This window comes from Giraffa tippelskirchi, chromosome 11 (assembly GCF_054371585.1).
Source record: "Giraffa tippelskirchi isolate mGirTip1 chromosome 11, T2T-mGirTip1v1.2.pri, whole genome shotgun sequence".
NCBI classification, from domain to species: Eukaryota; Metazoa; Chordata; class Mammalia; order Artiodactyla; family Giraffidae; genus Giraffa; species Giraffa tippelskirchi.
Window position 1 is genome coordinate 142,984,321 of NC_137285.1, and position 17,401 is coordinate 143,001,721.

Below are 17,401 nucleotides of genomic sequence, written 5' to 3' on the forward strand. Positions count from 1 at the left end.
TTGACATTATCAGGGAAGAAAAAAGGCCTCATCTGAAACAAGGTTTTAGAGGGAGGGAATGGGATAAAACTTTCTAAATACCAAATAGAGTATTTCAAGATTATTATATAATAGCAGAAGAATGGGTAGCAGGGAAGACAACTGAAATGAAACAATAGGGATGAGTTGAATAAACTGCTACTTCTATACAATTGGCTAAAAACCAACCTTCAAAATGACGGCTGTATAACTTTATGAATCTAATGAATTGTTTGGAATCCACAGTTAAGGTGGAAAAGGTAAACCACAAACCAGCATATGTAGTACAATTCATTTTTATAAAAAGGAAAAGTCTATATTTACATTTTTATAAGAAGATTTGTGTCTGGGTGGTGAGATAATAAGCATATACAGCCTAACTTTTTATGTATGTACTAAAATGATAGAAATTTTACATTTAAAATTTTTTCCTCACTCTGTGGGACTTTCTTCTTCTAGCAGGCTTCTGCTAAAGGGTGGATATTTCTTCCTTTCCTATTCAACTACAGTAGGTGTAAATTTTCAAGCTGCTTTACCCCTAGCTCTTTTGGAAGTATCTTTCATCATTCCTACTTATTGTTTCTCTCTTTTCTGGTCTCTTCTTTTGTCATTCTCCAAATCATCCAATCCTGAGCTGAAAGAGGTCTTAGATTTTATGTATTCCACCTTCCACTTCAGTAGCAGGTAAGATGTAAATCAGTTAAGAAGCAGAAAACCTCAAGTGTCTAAACCATGGTTCTGCAAACTACTGCCTGAGTGACAAATACTGCCAGCTGCCTGTTTTACGGGAACACAGACATGCTCATTTGCTTACGTATTGTCTGTGGCCACTTCCACTCTTCCATGGGGGAGTTGCCCTCAAAGCCTAAAGTGTTTACTATGTGGCCCTTTACAGAAAAAATGTGCCAGCTCCTGGCCTAAACAACCAAAATTTATTACTTTACAAAGCCAGCTCAAAACATGCAACTCCAGGACTGACTGACTTGACAGGTCAACAAAATCATCAAACATCTGATTCTTCCCCCAATATCCACTACGCAACCTCACTGTATCAGCTTTATTCCCAGATCAGCTCCCCTTAGAGTTGCAAGATGGCTACAGTGATTACAGGCATCACATTATGATCTAGACGGTGGCCGCAAAAGAAAATATTCCATCTGATATATTTTCTTTTAAGAGTGGGGAAATGTGTCTGTCTGTTGTTTATGTTGTTCAGTTGCTAAGTCGTGTCTGACTTTTGGTGATAGCATGGACCGCAGCACACCAGGCTTCCCTGTCCTTCACCATCTCCCAGAGTTGGCTCGACTCATGGCCATTGAGTCAGTGATGTCATTTACAGGGGTAAAGCAAATTCCTCCTCATATCACATTGGTCAGATTTCATCAGCTCCCACCACATGCTCATGCCTAAACCAATCACTCAAGAGACTGGATTTTATATGACTTAGACTAATCAGTTTACAAGTGAGCCGGAGATGCACTCTGGCTGGTGAAGCATCTCTTAGGGACTGGGCTTGTGTTTGTGTAACTCAGTACCTAAATCACAGTGCCCTGAATGGAACCCATTATTCTTTCATACCTCAAGTTCAGAAGAGTTTCAGAACTGGTTCAAGGCTTAAAACGATAATGCCAACAGACATGGCTACATCTCTCTTAGTCTTTACCTAACCATCTATCACAAGCTGGTTTCTGTAGCCCCAGACATCATGTCCACAGTTTACAGAGGAAGAATGGAAAAGGGGGAAAAGGTCAAATGACTCCACTCACTTTTTAGGAGCTTTTCTAGAATCCCACATAACAAGTTCCCCTTTCCTCTCACTGGCCAGAAATATGTTCCATGATCACCCATACCATACACCATAAACCCCAGCTAACATTATACTTAATGTGAAAAACTGAAAGCATTTCCTCTAAGATAAGGGACAAGACAGGGACAACCTCCCTCACCACTCCTATTTAATATAATACTGGAAGTCTTAGCTAGGGCAATCAGGCAAGGCCAAAAAATAAAGATATCCAAACTGGAAAGGAAGAAATAAAATTGTCATTCTTTTCAAATGGTATAATTTTGTATATAGAAATCCAAAGACTCAATCAAAATAATAATAATAATAATCAGCTGGAACTAAGAAATGAATTCAGTTAAGTTGCAGGATATAAAATCAACATGGAGAAATCAGCTACATCTCTTTACAATTATAGTGAAACATCTGAAAAAGAAATGAAGAAAATTATCCTATTCACAACAGCATCAAAAACAGTACAATACCAAGGAATAAATTTAACCAAGGAAATGAAAGATCTGTACAATGAAAACTATAAGACTTCTTTGAAAAAAAGAACTGAAGAAGACACAAATAAATGGAAAGACTTCTGTGTTCATGTACTGGAAAAATTAATATTGCTAAAATGTCCATACTACCAAAATCTATCTATACATTCAGTGCAATCCCTATCAAAATTCCAATGATGTTCTTCACAAAAATAGAAAAAAAGAAATCCAAAATATGTATAAAACCACTAAAGACCCTAAATAACCAAAGCAATCCCAAAAAAGAACAAAGCCATAAGCATTACACTTCCTGACTTCAAACTATACTACAAAGTTGTAGAAACTAAAACAGTGTTGTACTGGCATTAAAAAAAAAAAAAAAGGATACATCAATGGAATAGATTAAAGGGCCTAGAATTAAACACTGGCATATTCGCTCAACTAGTATTTGACAAAACAGCCAAGAACATCCAATGGGGAAAGTTGTCCCTTCAAAAAATCTTGTTGAGAAAACTGATTTATAAATACATGCAAAAAAATGAAATCAGAACCCTATCTCACACCATTCATAAAATGAACTTGAAATGAATCAAAGAATTAAACATAAGACCTGATACCAAAAAATGCCTAGAAGAAAACATAAGGAAGAAATCCCTTGACACTGGCAATGCTTTCTTAGATATGACAACAAAACCACAAACATCAAAAGCAAAAATCAACAAATGGGACTACATCAAACTTAAAAGCTTCTACAAAGCAAAAGAAACAATCAACAAAATGAAAAGTAACCAACAGACAGTGAGGAAATATTTGCAAAGCATATATCAGATAAATAATTAATATCTAAATCTTATAAAGAACACACACAACTCAATAAGAAAAAATAAACACACCAACTGAAAGTGGGCCTAGGAACTAAATAGATATTTCTCCAAAAATGACATCTCCAAATGGCCAACAGGCGCATGAAAACACTAATAATGAGGGAAATGCAAATCAAAACCACGAAATATCACATCTGTTAGAATGGCTATCACAGAGAAGACAAGAGCTAAATGTCAGGGAGGATGTGTAGGAAAGGGAACCAGGTACACTGTATGAATATGACCTGGGAGCTCCTCAAAAAAATTACAAATAGAGCTACCACATGTTCTAGCAATTCCACTCCTGGGTATATATCCAAAGGAAACGAAAAGAGGATATCAAAGAGAAATATGCATACCCCTGTTTATTGCAGCAGGATTCAAAATAACTAAGATATAAAAACAACCTAAGTGCCCGTCAACAGGTGAATGGATAAAGATGTGATATACAGACACACACAGAGACGAATATTATTCAGTCATGAGAAGGGCTTCCCTGGTGACTCAGATGGTAAAGAATCTGCCTGCAATGTGGGAGACCTGGGTTTGATCCCTGGGTCAAGAAGATCCCCTGGAGAAGGAAATGGCAACCCACTCCAGTATTCTTGCCTAGAGAATCCCATGGACAGAGGTGCCTGGCAGGCTACAGTCGAGGGGGTTGCAAAGAGTCAAACACAGAGCAATTAACACTTTCACTTCCTTTTATGAGGAGGAAGGAAATCCTGCCATTTGCGGCAACATGGATGGACGCTGAGGACAAAATGCTAAGTGAGATAAGTAAGACAAATGCAGTATGACATCACTGATATGTGGAATCTAAAAGATTCAAACTCATAAAAACAGAGAGTAAAATGGGCTTACCAGAGGTTGGAGGGTGGGGAGGTAGGAGAAACTTTATTTGAGGGTACAAACTTACAAGCAGTAGACGAATAAGTCTTGGAGATCTAAGGCACTCACAGTGAATACAGACAAAAATATTATAGTTATCAAACAGGCTAAGATATTAGATCTTAATTATTCCCACTACAAATAATAATTACATGACCTGATAGAGGTGCTATCATTACAGTGAGTCATATTACAATATATAAATGTATCAAATGAACATGTTGTATATGTTAAGTGTACAGAATGTTATCCATCAAATGTACATCAATTTTTTTAAAGGAGGCTGAAAAATACATTTTAAAAGGGAGGCTGAAAAAGGGAGGCAGAAAAATATCTGAGCATTTTTACTTCTCCCAGTCAAATTACTGTGAATAAGTAAAAACTGGTATTGTATAGGTAACTATAAACTTCTGCCAGAGGTGGATCCTTGAAAAAAATTGGTGCTTTGAGAAAAAAAGGGGGGGGGCAGGGGATGAGGATTGGGTAGCTAATCCACAATATTTACTATATGTCCAGTGAAGAAATACCTCTATGGCATTTCTGATGAATAATTTTATTTTACCACCTATTCATCTCACATTGTCCAGTCTAGGCAAGAAAAGAAACTGTCAAGAACACTCTTGTCTCCCTTTATTCTGATAGAGAATGTATCAGCTGCACTGGGGATTGATGTCCCCTTGCCCTCGGCATACCTTTCATTAATAACACTGCAAAGGAAAAGAAAGAACCTGGACCAGGTCCTTTTCTTTTGGATTCCTCATTTGACCCACCTCCTGGGCATGCTGTTCCTTAATTAACATTTGGGATGGAAGGTGATGCAAAAACACCATGTTACAAACATAAATGGAAAGTATTTCCTTTATGGAACAGAATAATTTTCATCTCTGAATTTCTATCCATTCCATCGGAAATATTGCTTAAAAACCATTTCAATTTCATTCATCTGACAAGTTAGCATTGAAGTGGCTCTTTAAATATTTAATAATTGCTTGAGACACTTCTCTCTATTATAATTCTGTGGTCAGAATCCCCAGACACTCTCATCAATCCCAGGGCCTGAAACAAACAGAGGCAGTTAATTTCCAGGCAAACGCAAAGTCATGGGATCTCTATTCCGATTTCCTGAAGGTGAAACGAAGCACTGGGTTAAAGGCGTTGTGTGCACTCCTCTCCGTCCATTTCACTAGTCATTCTTCTCTCACTGCCCATCTGACTCCCCGCACCTCCACCAACATAAACCCGCCCCATCAAATCCAACCGGACTTCTCTTAATCATCATCAGTGGTGAGACAAAAAGGTATACCTTTGGAGCATCAGGCCACAATTTCACACTCCATTTGCACAAGAACTCAGAAGGCCACTAATATGCTGTTTGCTTTTTTAGCAAGCATCTTTACAGTCATCACAGAAATGTGTTTTGGCACATCTCCCAGGGCACGGGAGCTATTTATGAGAGCTATCTTGAAGAGCCTACACGCATCATTAGGATGTTCACTACCATCTGCAAACTGGACATGGCCCAGAGACATTTGGGAACAGACCAGGAGAACTTTGATATGTGAGGAAGGTGAAAGTCGATGTCACTTGTCATTTATTTCATCCTGCCTGCCTCTCCACCAATCCACTCCCCTTTGCCAGGCCCTTGTAGGACCCACCTTTCATCATCCCTCTTCTAGATCACTCAACAGCATACAATTTTATGTTTCAACCCACGGTTAGGACCCAAGTTATAACCAGCCTTTCTTTGCATGTTCAGTTCATCAACATGGTACAAGAATCGTCTCTCACTTTCTATCCACACTACCATCCATCACCTCCAGATTAGGAAATACACTTCCCCAATATCCACCACACGAAACACTCAAACACTCAAGGCAAAAATCACCTTTGACTCACTATATGCTCCCATAATAATGGTAGTTTCAATACTTCTTGCCACACTCCAGGATTTCTGAACTTTGGCTGATACCAAGCCACCAAGAAGTAATTCGTAAGTCAGTTCGTTTCCATTCAGTCTCTAGTTATTGAATACCAACCATGTGTCAGACACCAAAAACATGGGAGAATCCTTTCTCCGGAGGAACTTGCAGTGTGCCAAGGTCAAAGACCTTGTGTGTTCAGTCACTCAGTCGTGTCCTACTCTTTGCGACCCCATGAACTGTAGCCCACCAGGCTTCTCAGTCCACGGGATTTCCCAGGCAAGAATACTGGAGTGGGTTGCCATTTCCTCCCCCAGGGGATCTTCCAAACCCAGGGATCAAACTCACATGTCTTGTGTCTCAGGAGATGGATTCTTTACCACTGAGCCACCAGGGAAGTCTATCTATCTATCTATCTATCTATCTATCTATGCACATATATATATGCATGTATAACTATTAATTTTACTGATATATACATACAAATGCTAGGACGCCATGTGCACAGATGGATATATAAAAGCACAGAGAAAGGACACGTCGCAAAACCAGAGAAATTAGAAGCTGCTTCCTTGAGAAGAATAAACATGCTGAGTTATATTTTGAAGGATACATATAAGATCCTTTTTAGTCATGCTTAAAAAGAAGAGAGCAGAAGAAATCACAGGAGAAAAGGTGCAGAAGCAGGAAAACTAAGGGGAGGAAAAAAAAATAGGCAGTTCTATACTACCAGCGCGAACATGTGAGGCCAAGAGTGAAATGAGATCAAGCACGAGAGATGAGCTCAAGCCAGGTCACAGAAGGCCTTGTATACCACGCCAAGGAACATAGATTTTATTCCATGCTGGGGAGCAGTTGAAGGGGTTTTAGCAGGGGAGCTATATGCTGAGATTTATGCTTTGGAGAGGTCACTCTGGTCTCTGAGCAAAGTATGAATTTAAGAGGGAAAAAGCAGAAGCAGCTGGCAGTGAGGAGGCTGTAGCAACGGAACAGGAAGATTTTATGCGGCCAGTCTTCACGGAGATAAAAGGAGGAGATGCATTCAAGGAAATATGGGGGAGGCAAACCTGGCATGATTTGGTGATTATCTGGATCTATGGAGTGAAGAAGATTAGAGGACTCCCACGTTGGTGACTTCTGTGACTACAGATGCAAATACAGAAGAAGGAGTTAGTGTGAGGAAGGGAATTGACACCGTGTTGTTTCATGAACACTGTGTTCTGGAAGGCACTATGGGACAACTCAGCGGATATGCCCAGATGATAACTCGTTACTAGAATGTAGAACTGGGAGAAGGTGTCAGACAGAAGTGTGTAAATTATTCACCGACAGGAGTTATTAAACCTGTGAGACAAGGTTCAGGTCACTTAATCAAAATGCATCACAGAAGAATAGGAGCAGACCCAGTGAGGAAGGGCTGGGAAAGGCCACTGTTGAGGGGAAAGCAAGGTAAGAACAGCCCATGGAAAGCAGAAGAGGGACAGACAGAGCTAGAGGAAGATAATCAGAGAGGGACAGAACAGCAGCCAGGGAGGTTCAGAGTTTCGGGAATAAGAATGGATTTGTGGAAAAACAAAGCAAATTCAACATATATACATTTTTAGTTTACTACACTCCTCTCAAAAAGCACACAAAAGGACCATTAAAATGGGTTTAACTAACAAATGCACAAAAATATAGACTAGGAAATACCAGCAGATTGGACATGTCAACAAAGTTTTGGAAATTAAAAGAAGTGTCAACAATTTAGTCAACTGGAAAAAAACTACAATATAGGTTCACAAGAGCTCTGGGGTGGAGTTCAAAAATTAGAAGAAAAATTTATGTCTATAGTATGATCAAGAACTGGAGAAGAAGCACATTTGCACCTCTAAGTATTACCAGGCTGAAATGATAAGCTAATTTGAAAATTTGTATAAAGAAGAGTTAAACTTATCTCCCATAGCTGGTGACTGCCCTGCCTAACCCAACCCCAGACTGGACCTCTGGAGAAGTTGACAAGAGAGGTTCTAGCCTGAGGGACATCAGGTCCAGATGAGTGTAGCAGCAAGGAATCTCATTGCAAAGAGGACAAGGCAGTAGCACTCTAGCAGTGAACTTCAAGACTCCCATCTTTCTCTCCTCCCTGGCTCCCAGAATGCTGGCAGCCTCCTCACCTCCACCCACTTCACATCTCAGGCAGAAAACAGAGGACACTTCTGTGGGAAACTTAGACTTAGACCTACTTAGGAGGCAAGAATTATACATACTGATAACTGGAGAGGCACCAGTGAAAATGCCAAGTCATCATTTTATCAGCCTTCACTGAAGCTCTGCTATTCACAAGAACTTCCAGTCAGTTCCAGACATTTTTATATAATTGGAAGTGCAGCCAGTGGTAACCACACACTTGAGGAGAGCACCTAATGTAGAAAACAGGGTCTAAACAATGTTTTTAAAGGGGGGTATTGGGGGAAATAGGCAAAGATGCAAACATCTTAAAGGGTATAATTACTGTCTTCAAAAGATGAAAGAAGACATTGTACCTGTGCTGCTAGAACCATATGGCTTTTTATCAACAAAACAAATGGTGACTGGAAACGGAATGCATGATCACAGAAATTTTAAAATGTATGCAATAGGATTAGAAGACAGAAGTAAATACAATTTTTGCAACAGCAGAAAGACAAACAAAAATGCAATAATTTCCAGACAGAGAGAACTAAGGAAACACAACAGAGATTAACAAAGAAATGATAAAAGAAAACTTTCAGAACAGAACTGAAGGACATGAGCTTCCAGAATAAGATGGTCCAACAAGTGTCCAGCACAAAGGATGAAGAATATGGGAATCCCCTGGTGGTTCAGTGTTCAGGACTCAGTGCTTTCACTGCCAGGGCCTGGGTTCAATCCCTGGTTGGGGAATTAAGATCCCACAAGCCACATGGCATAGCAGGAAGAAAAAAAAAAAGGAATTACCACACTACGGTACATCAATACATCATTGCAAAACTTCAGAACACCAGAAAAGATCCTAAAAAAATTCCAAAGAGATAAAACAGGTCATAAAACAGGCTTATTGAAGATTAGAAGGAAATTTGGGAGTGAGCATTGTGGATATAGAACATTTTAGTCTAAGCTTACCGTTTCCTGGCAGTACAATCTCCTCGTAACGTAATAGGCTGCAATTCCATTTGTTAACTGTCAGTACCCTTGTCAGCTACTACAGCAAAAGTTCTTTCCTCGATATAATTCTCAAGCTGATGCTGACCAACAATAGAAATGACATGGCTTTCTTGCCTCTTACTTTTTCACCTCTAGTAAACAATAGCCAACTGAAAACAAGTTGACAAAATAGGCTTGGGGATAAAAATCATATTCTTAATCTGATCAAAGCTTCAGGGCTCAATCATAATGGCCCTATGTCCCTCAAAGCCTTTTTAAATTTTATCTCATACCATTTGGTATCTAGAAACAATGGTCTTCCAAATGAACTTCTGGGTTCTTTCTATGCCTTCCATCCTGCTTATAAATCAACTGATTCTTTCTGGAGCCCCTCTTTTCTCTTTTAGTACTTTATCAAACACAGCCAATAACAACATACACACCACACTTCTATATTCTAATACTTGAACTAAAGAGCCTCTTGATGAAGGTGAAAAAGGAGAGTGAAAAAGCAGGCTTAAAACTCAACATTCAAAAAACTAAGATTATGGCATCTGGTGCCATCACCTCATGGCATATAGATGGGGAAACAATGGAAACAGTGAAAGACTATTTTCTTGGGCTCCAAAATCACTGCAGATGGTAACTGCAGCCATGAAATTAAAAGACACTTGCTCCTTGGAAGAAAAGCTATGACAAACCTAGACAGTGTATTAAAAAGCAGAGACATTACTTTGCCTACAAATATCTGTATAGTCAAAGCTGTGCCTTTTCCAGTAGTCATGTATGGATGTGAGAGTTGGACCATAAGGAAGGCTGAACACTGAAGAATTGATGTTTTTGAACTGTGGTGTTGGAGAAGACTCTTGAGAGTCCCTTGGACTGCAAGGAGATCCAACCAGTCAATCCTAAAGGAAATCAACTTGGAATATTCATTGGAAGGACTGATGCTGAAGCTTCAATACTTTGGCCACTTGATGAGAAGAGCCAACTCATTTGAATAGACCTTGATGATGGGAAAGATAGAAGGCAGGAGGAGAAGGGGACAACAGAAGACAAGATGGTTAGATGGCATCACCAACTCAATGGACATGAGTTTGAGCAAGCTCCAGGAGATGGTGAAGGACAGAGAAGCCTGCTGTGCAGTCCATGGGGTCTCAAAGAGTCAGACACAACTGAGAGACTGAACAACAGCAACATGAATTCTTTAGCAATAAGTCTGCCTCCCAACATATCACAGAAAATGTTTTAACCACATGTTTTTCTTCATTACACAGAAACCATCATTGCTGCCTGCCATGCAACCACCAAGGAGTGCCACATGTTCTAGGTTCCTGTTACAGCTACACCCATTCCAAATACCAACTTCTGTCTCAGTAAAGGTAATTCTAGCTATCGTAACAGCCAAATCCTAAATTCTTAGTGGCTTAATGCAATCAAAGTTCAAGCTAATGTTCTTGCTTGATGATCACCCTTTTACCTAATTACTCTGGGATCCATGCTCTTCCCATTTGTGACTCTTATCAATGGAGTTCTCTGCCTCCAGTCAGCAAAAGGGAAGAATGAATTGAAGAGCAAGAGTGGGTGATGTTTACAGGCCTTGTTGCTGTTGTTCAGCCACTCAGTTGTGCCTGACTCTGCGACTCCATGCACTGCAGCACACTGTCTCCCAGAGTTTGCTCAAACTCACGTCCACTGAGTCGGTGATGCCATCGAACCATCTCATCCTCTGTTGCCCCCTTCTCCTCCTTCCTTCTGCCTTTCCCAGCATCAGGGTCTTTTCCAATGAATTGGTTTTTTGCATCAGGTGGCCAAAGTATTGAAGCTTCAGCATCAGTTTTTCCAATGAACATTCAGGCTTAATTTTCTTTAGGATTGACTGGTTGGATCTCCTTGCAGTCCAAGGGACTCTCAAGAGTCTTCTCCAGCACCATGATTTACAGGCTAGGCTGGGAAATAGTACATGTCACTTCTCACAGCCCTTTGCCTGCAGCTCAATCAAATGGCTATATTTAAATGTAAATACTAGAAGTGCAGTCTAATTGTGCCCCCTGGATGAAGAGGGACAGGTTCTAAGAGCAGCTGTCCCGTCTCTGACACAGAAATAATCAGCATACGAATGCATATTTAAAAGCAGAAGATCTGATGAGATCATGTGGCAATAATTACAGATTAAGAAGACATCTGAAGACTGAACCCCGGGGCACTCCAGAATTTACAAGTCAGGAAGCTAAAGAGGAATTGGCAAATGAGCCCTAAAAGAAACAAAGGTGAGCTAGGAGGAAACCAAGGAAGTTAAGGACTCTCAGAAGTCAAGTGAAGACAGCTTTTCAAGGCAAACAGAGATCAGCAGTTACAAAATGCTGCCAGTAGGTCAGGTAAGATGATGAACGAAAGCTCAGCACTGAATATAACAACACGGAGATAGCCACTGCACTTGACCAAAGCATTTTCCAAGAAGGAAGATGAAAGCCTGGGTGAGGAGGGACTGGGACAGTGAGCATGGATAAGTCTTCCAGAGAATTCTGCAGTGAAAGAGAGAACATAAACGGGATGGGAATGAAGCAGGAGGTAGACATTTACAAGTAGCCTCCTGCTTATGCTTTGAGACAAGGATAATAACAGGATCAGGACAAGCAGTTGGACTTTGTCTCCTGTGGACGCGTCTAGATAACTGTAATGGCAGGAGCAGAGACAGGCTAATCCCTGCTTAGGTAAAAACAAGGAGGCCACATATTTCTCATTCTTATGGTCAAGGAGAACCCCTCCCCAGGCTACACACCTTTCTAGTGTGTAGAAAGGTTCTGAGGAATCTTTCTCAGCAGAGGGGGCACTGGCCCATAATACGGCCTGTCAACCTCCCAGAGACCCTTGCACTGAAACCCATCTTGGCTAAAAGATGCATGTGCACACAGGGTAGGGCCTTGAGTCAGATCAGATATAGGAGTGAAGCAAGATGGCTGGCCAGAGGAAAACAAAGACCCAGAAAACTCCCTACATTAGCAATCTAAGCCACCCCCATGGCATGTAACTTCCTCTGAGTCCTGCCCACGTGTCTGTCTGCACGTACTTTTCTAATAAACACTTCACCTGTTTCACTGTTTTCCACCTCTCTACTAAAATGCTTTTCACAAAGAAGACAAGAGCCAGGGTCCTGCTTCTAGCCACTCGTCCCTGGTGGTCTAATGGTTAGGAGGCAGCACTCTCACTTCCTGGAATCAATTCCCAGACAGGGAACTAAAATCAAGCTCCTAAACACCATGGTCATCCTAGATCTGTAGCAGGATTAAGAGTGTGTGGTCAAGTGAAGGTGTGGGGTTTGTTTTGTGTATTTGTTTTATCTGTTTATTAAGATAGGAACTATTACAGCATTTTTCAATTGATGCAAATGTCACAGGAAAAGGCAAATGTTATGATGTAGGAGAAAGAGGGGACTCTCACTGGAGTAATGTCATCTGATAGTGGAAACGGGACGAGATGTAATGCACAAGAGAAGAGGGCCCCTTAGGTAGATTACAGCAGCAAAAGGGAAGGCAGAGTATGTGAGACAGATTCAGGGACTTCTGGTTCCCAGTGCAGCATGGAAGGAGCTTGGAAGTCGTCACTCCTGTCCTCAATGTGGGAAAAGAGCTGAAAAAAACTGAAAACCAACAACTCTTCTTGGGTCGATCAGAGAACTGAGGTCAGAGGGCAAATCACTGTCCCCCGAACTGGGGAGACAGATAGGTAGATACAAAGAATCACAGCTTACCAGAGCAGAACCCAGGAGCAGAAATCACCACCGGAACTAGTAACAGGATTGGAAAACTTAAACTGTAAATGACAAAATGCTCGTGACTCTGTGTGGACAAAGTTGGGAGTTAAAAACCCCAGAAGGGCCCAGATTTATGGTGCTCCCATCTTTTATGTGATTTGCCTATAGAAGCCCTGTGAGGTCCTGTGCTTCTGGCCATGGTAAGGGAAAAGTAACCATTTCAAAATATACTCAGAACATTATTTTCTTAACAAGGCTCTTCCTCAAGGGAAATGAGGGAAGGGAAATACCCAACTTCAGCACCTTCCATCCTTCCTGACTCAGCTAAGGGAGAAAAAAAAAACAAACTGGGAAGCACTTGTGAAGATGACAGCCTAAGGACACAGCTCACTAAAAGACATACCTAACCACAGAACTCCTTGGAAGAAAGGCTATGACCAACCTAGATAGCATATTAAAAAGCAGAGACATTACTTTGTCAATGAAGGTCCTTCTAGTCAAGGCTATGGTTTTTCCGGTAATAGTGTATGGATGTGAGAGTTGGACTATAAAGAAAGCTGAGCACCGAAGAATTGATGCTTTTGAACTGTGGTGTTGGAGAAGACTCTTGAGAGTCCCTTGGACTGCAAGGAGATCCAACCAGTCCATCCTAAAGGAGATCAGTCCTGGGTGTTCATTGGAAGGACTGATGTTGAAGCTGAAATTCCAATACTTTGGCCACCTGACACGAAGAGCTGACTCATTTGAAAAGACCCTGATGCTGGGAAAGATTGAGGGCAGGAGGAGAACGGGACAACAGAGGATGAGATGGTTGGATGGCATCAGCGACTCAATGGACATGCGTTTGGGTAAACTATGGGAGTTGGTGATGGACAGGGAGGCCTGGCGTGCTGCAGTCCATGTGGCTGCAAAGAGTCGGACATGACTGAGCAACTGAACTGAACCACAGAACTATGGAACATGTCTCCTAACCTCACACCTTACTGCAACATCAACAGGGCTCCTGGATAAAACAAAGAAATACAGCAGAAAGAATTGCACATCTGTTCTCATTTAAGAAGAAGGTACTAGGAAAACTCAACGACACTAGGAGAGACAAAAACAAGGACATCAAAGGACATTTTACCTGTGATGCCTATAGCCACAGCCACAGTGAACACAGTCTAACTCTTAGCCAGATAAACAAAAAACTTCATGTTAAAGGTGGAGCCACCTCAGTTCTTTGGCCCAGTAAATATGCCCAGCTCACAACAAAAAATCACAAGTAATACTAAAAGACAAAAACACATCTGAGGAGACAGAGTAGGCGTCAGAACCAAACTCAGACACTGTAGACATTTTGGAATTGCCAACTGAAGAAAAATGCACTGCGTAAGAGCTGTGACTTAAGTTTTATGTGGGGCAAAATTAGGACTATAGCCCAGAAGGCAGCCTTTCAGAGAGCTCTAAGAAACTGCTCCAAAGTGCCAGAAAGGGAGGCCAGTATATGTGTGATTTTGGTGAAGGGAGAGTACATACAATCTAGCATGTGTTTTTTTTACAAAAGGCTTCTGCTACCCTCATGAAGATTACTGCTAGTCATGAGGAGCAGACATCACCACGAGAGATTTTAGTGCTTTTCTAGATATGAGATGTAAAAAACTGGGCTCATAAAATCATCTTCTGAAAATGTCTAGTATCTGAAGTATCTGAAGACTTGTTCTGCCAGTTTCTTCCAGAGCACAAAGTCTCATTTCTGCTCTCTACTCTGAACTTTCAGGGGGTGTTGAAGGTCAGCAGCTGTGGCAGCTCATAATTTAATCCTGTAGAGGTAGATGGCAAGTGCCAATTCATAGGTGACAAAATTATCAGACCAAGAATTTAAAACAACTATGATTGTTTAATATGCTAAGGGCTATAATGGGAAAAAGTGGAAAACGTGCAAGAACAGAGAGGCAATGTAAAGACAGAAATGGAACATTAGGAAAGAATCCAAAGAACATGCTGTTTTCTTTTTCTTTTTTTTTATTTAGAAATAAAAACACTAACAAAAATGAAGAATGCCTTTAGTAGGCTTATCAATGGACTGGAATGGACACAGTTAAAGAAAGATCAGTGATCTTGAACAGGTTAATAGAAACTTCCAAACTGAAAACACAAAGAAAAAAAAAAAAGAATGAAAATGGTAGAACTGTGAGATAATTACAAAAAGTATAACATAAGCATAATGGGAATACCAGAAGGAGAAGAAAGAAAGGAACAGATGCAAAGAATTTATTCACAGTGAGAGAGAGTGAATACATTCTCTTTTAATTTCTTCCATTCTCTCAGGGAAATATGCAGCAAGGTCATCATCTGGGAGTGAGGACAGAAAAGGTTTAGAGATATGAGGAGGAAGTGAGGCAAGTAGGGGAGGGAGGAGGGGAGAAAGAGAGAGACTTGGAGAGAGAGAGACTTGGAGAGGACGTACCACACATAAATAACCCAGAATCAAAATGGCATTCATGTTGCCAACCAGAAACTAGAACTCTTCAGAGAAATCGTTTACAACCTAGAGTTTTTAGCCCAGCTAATCAGAAATCCATCATCAGTAAATATCTTTTATGTACTCCTTCTCAGGAACTTTCTAGAATATATGCTTCAGAAAAATGAAGTAGTCCAAGAAAAAGAAAAATATAGGATCCAGGAAACAGGAGCTTGATGCTCTGTAGTGACCTAGATGGGGCGAATGGTGGGGGGCCGGTGAGGGGTGAGAGGGAGGTCCAAGAGGAGATATATGTATGGATATAGCTGATTCACTTCATTGTATAGCAGAAACTGATGCAACAGTGTAAAGTAATTATACCCCAATAAAAAAAACAAAACACAATGTCAGGTTCTGATACACAGATTTGTAGATAATAAGAATCTGTGGAGACTGGGAGCCACAGAAACCAATTTGAACAATTTTATCCAAAGATTCATGCTCAAAACAATGTCAGCTTTTACCATAGCGTCCTTCTAAAAGGACAGCATAATTAAAAGAACATGGACTTGGAATCAAATGATACTTAATTCAAACCCCAACTCTACCACTTTATAGCTATATGATCTTAAAGAAATGACATTGACATTTGTGAGCTGCAGAAAACTGAGGGAAGACACTTTGAATTAGTATGTGGATACATGAGATATTGTACGTATCACAACTGCCAACAGAGTAATAATAGCTATCTTTTTTTAGTGCTATGTACCAGGTGTTTTTCTAAGTGCTTTGTAAGAATTAACTTATTTAATCCTCGCCACAACCTTATGTGGTAAGGACTATTATCGTATCCATTTTTACAGAAGAATCTAGAAGGGGAGCTGTCCTTCAGAATCAACCCTCATCATCTCTGTGGAACATAAAACTATGTAACATATGTATCGGGCATTCATTACATATCTGAGCTTTACCTAGACCCTAGACACAGTCCGGTTTCTACCTCCCCAGTCTACAAAAAGTCTCACAGAATACTTACCAGCTTTAAAAATTAAGCAAAGGTCCAAACAGGAAGACAGTTATCTCACTCAGTTCTGCCCAAAGGCTCAGCCTCTTCTTGGCACTTTTTCTATATAAGATTTCTCCTACAATTACCATTTTCTCTGGTGTGTGCATGCTCAGTCGTGTCTCTTTGAGACCCCGTGGACTGTAGCTCGCAAGCCTCCTCTGTCCGTGGGATTTTTTAGGCAAGAATGAACGAGTGGGTTGTCATTTCCTACCCCAGGGGATCTTCCCGATCCTGTGATCAAACTCAAATCTCCTGCGTCTCCTGCATTTCAGGCATATTCTTTAACTACTTGATGCTGCATTAATAATATGCTTCCAGAGACAAGGGTCCTAAAAAATGCGTTTATTTGAACTCCTTCCTCAAAGCTTTGGATTTAAGTGGACTACTACCTACCAAAATCCTTGTGAACTCAGGCGCTACAGAAGATAGGAGGCCCAGAAGCAATGTCCCTGCCTACAAGTTATTCACAACCCCAAGGGAAAACAAACACTGAACAATTCGCTAATCTCTGCCAAAGAAGAGATATATAATTATAGGGAAGCAGACAGAGTACTGTAAGAGAAGAGATCAAAGAAAACAGATGAAAGATTCTAAACATAAAGGTTATGGAGACAAGAAACTGGTAGCAGGAAAGAGGGACAGTGGAGTAGAATGTGGGGACGAAGTCCACAAAAACCCACCTGTTGAAACTGAAATTATCAGAAGTTAACACGTAACAATTAAGATCAGCCACCTGGGGAAAAAAACACTGATCCTGAGAAGTGAACTTAATTCTTATCAAAGATCATAGTCCAACGGCTATACCAGATGCTCAGGATGGAAAACAACTGTCTTTTGCCATCGGGAAGTTTGTGGATAAGGAGGGGACATGAACAAGCACATCACAATATAATGCAGCACGTGGCGTGGAAGAGGCAAAAGCACCGGATGCCCTGGAGCACTTGGGTGGGCACCCAACCCAGGCTTGGGGGAGGGGAGAGGTCCTGCGGAGCCTTCTGGAGAGTGTGCCAGCTACCCTTGCATCTTGAAGATGTA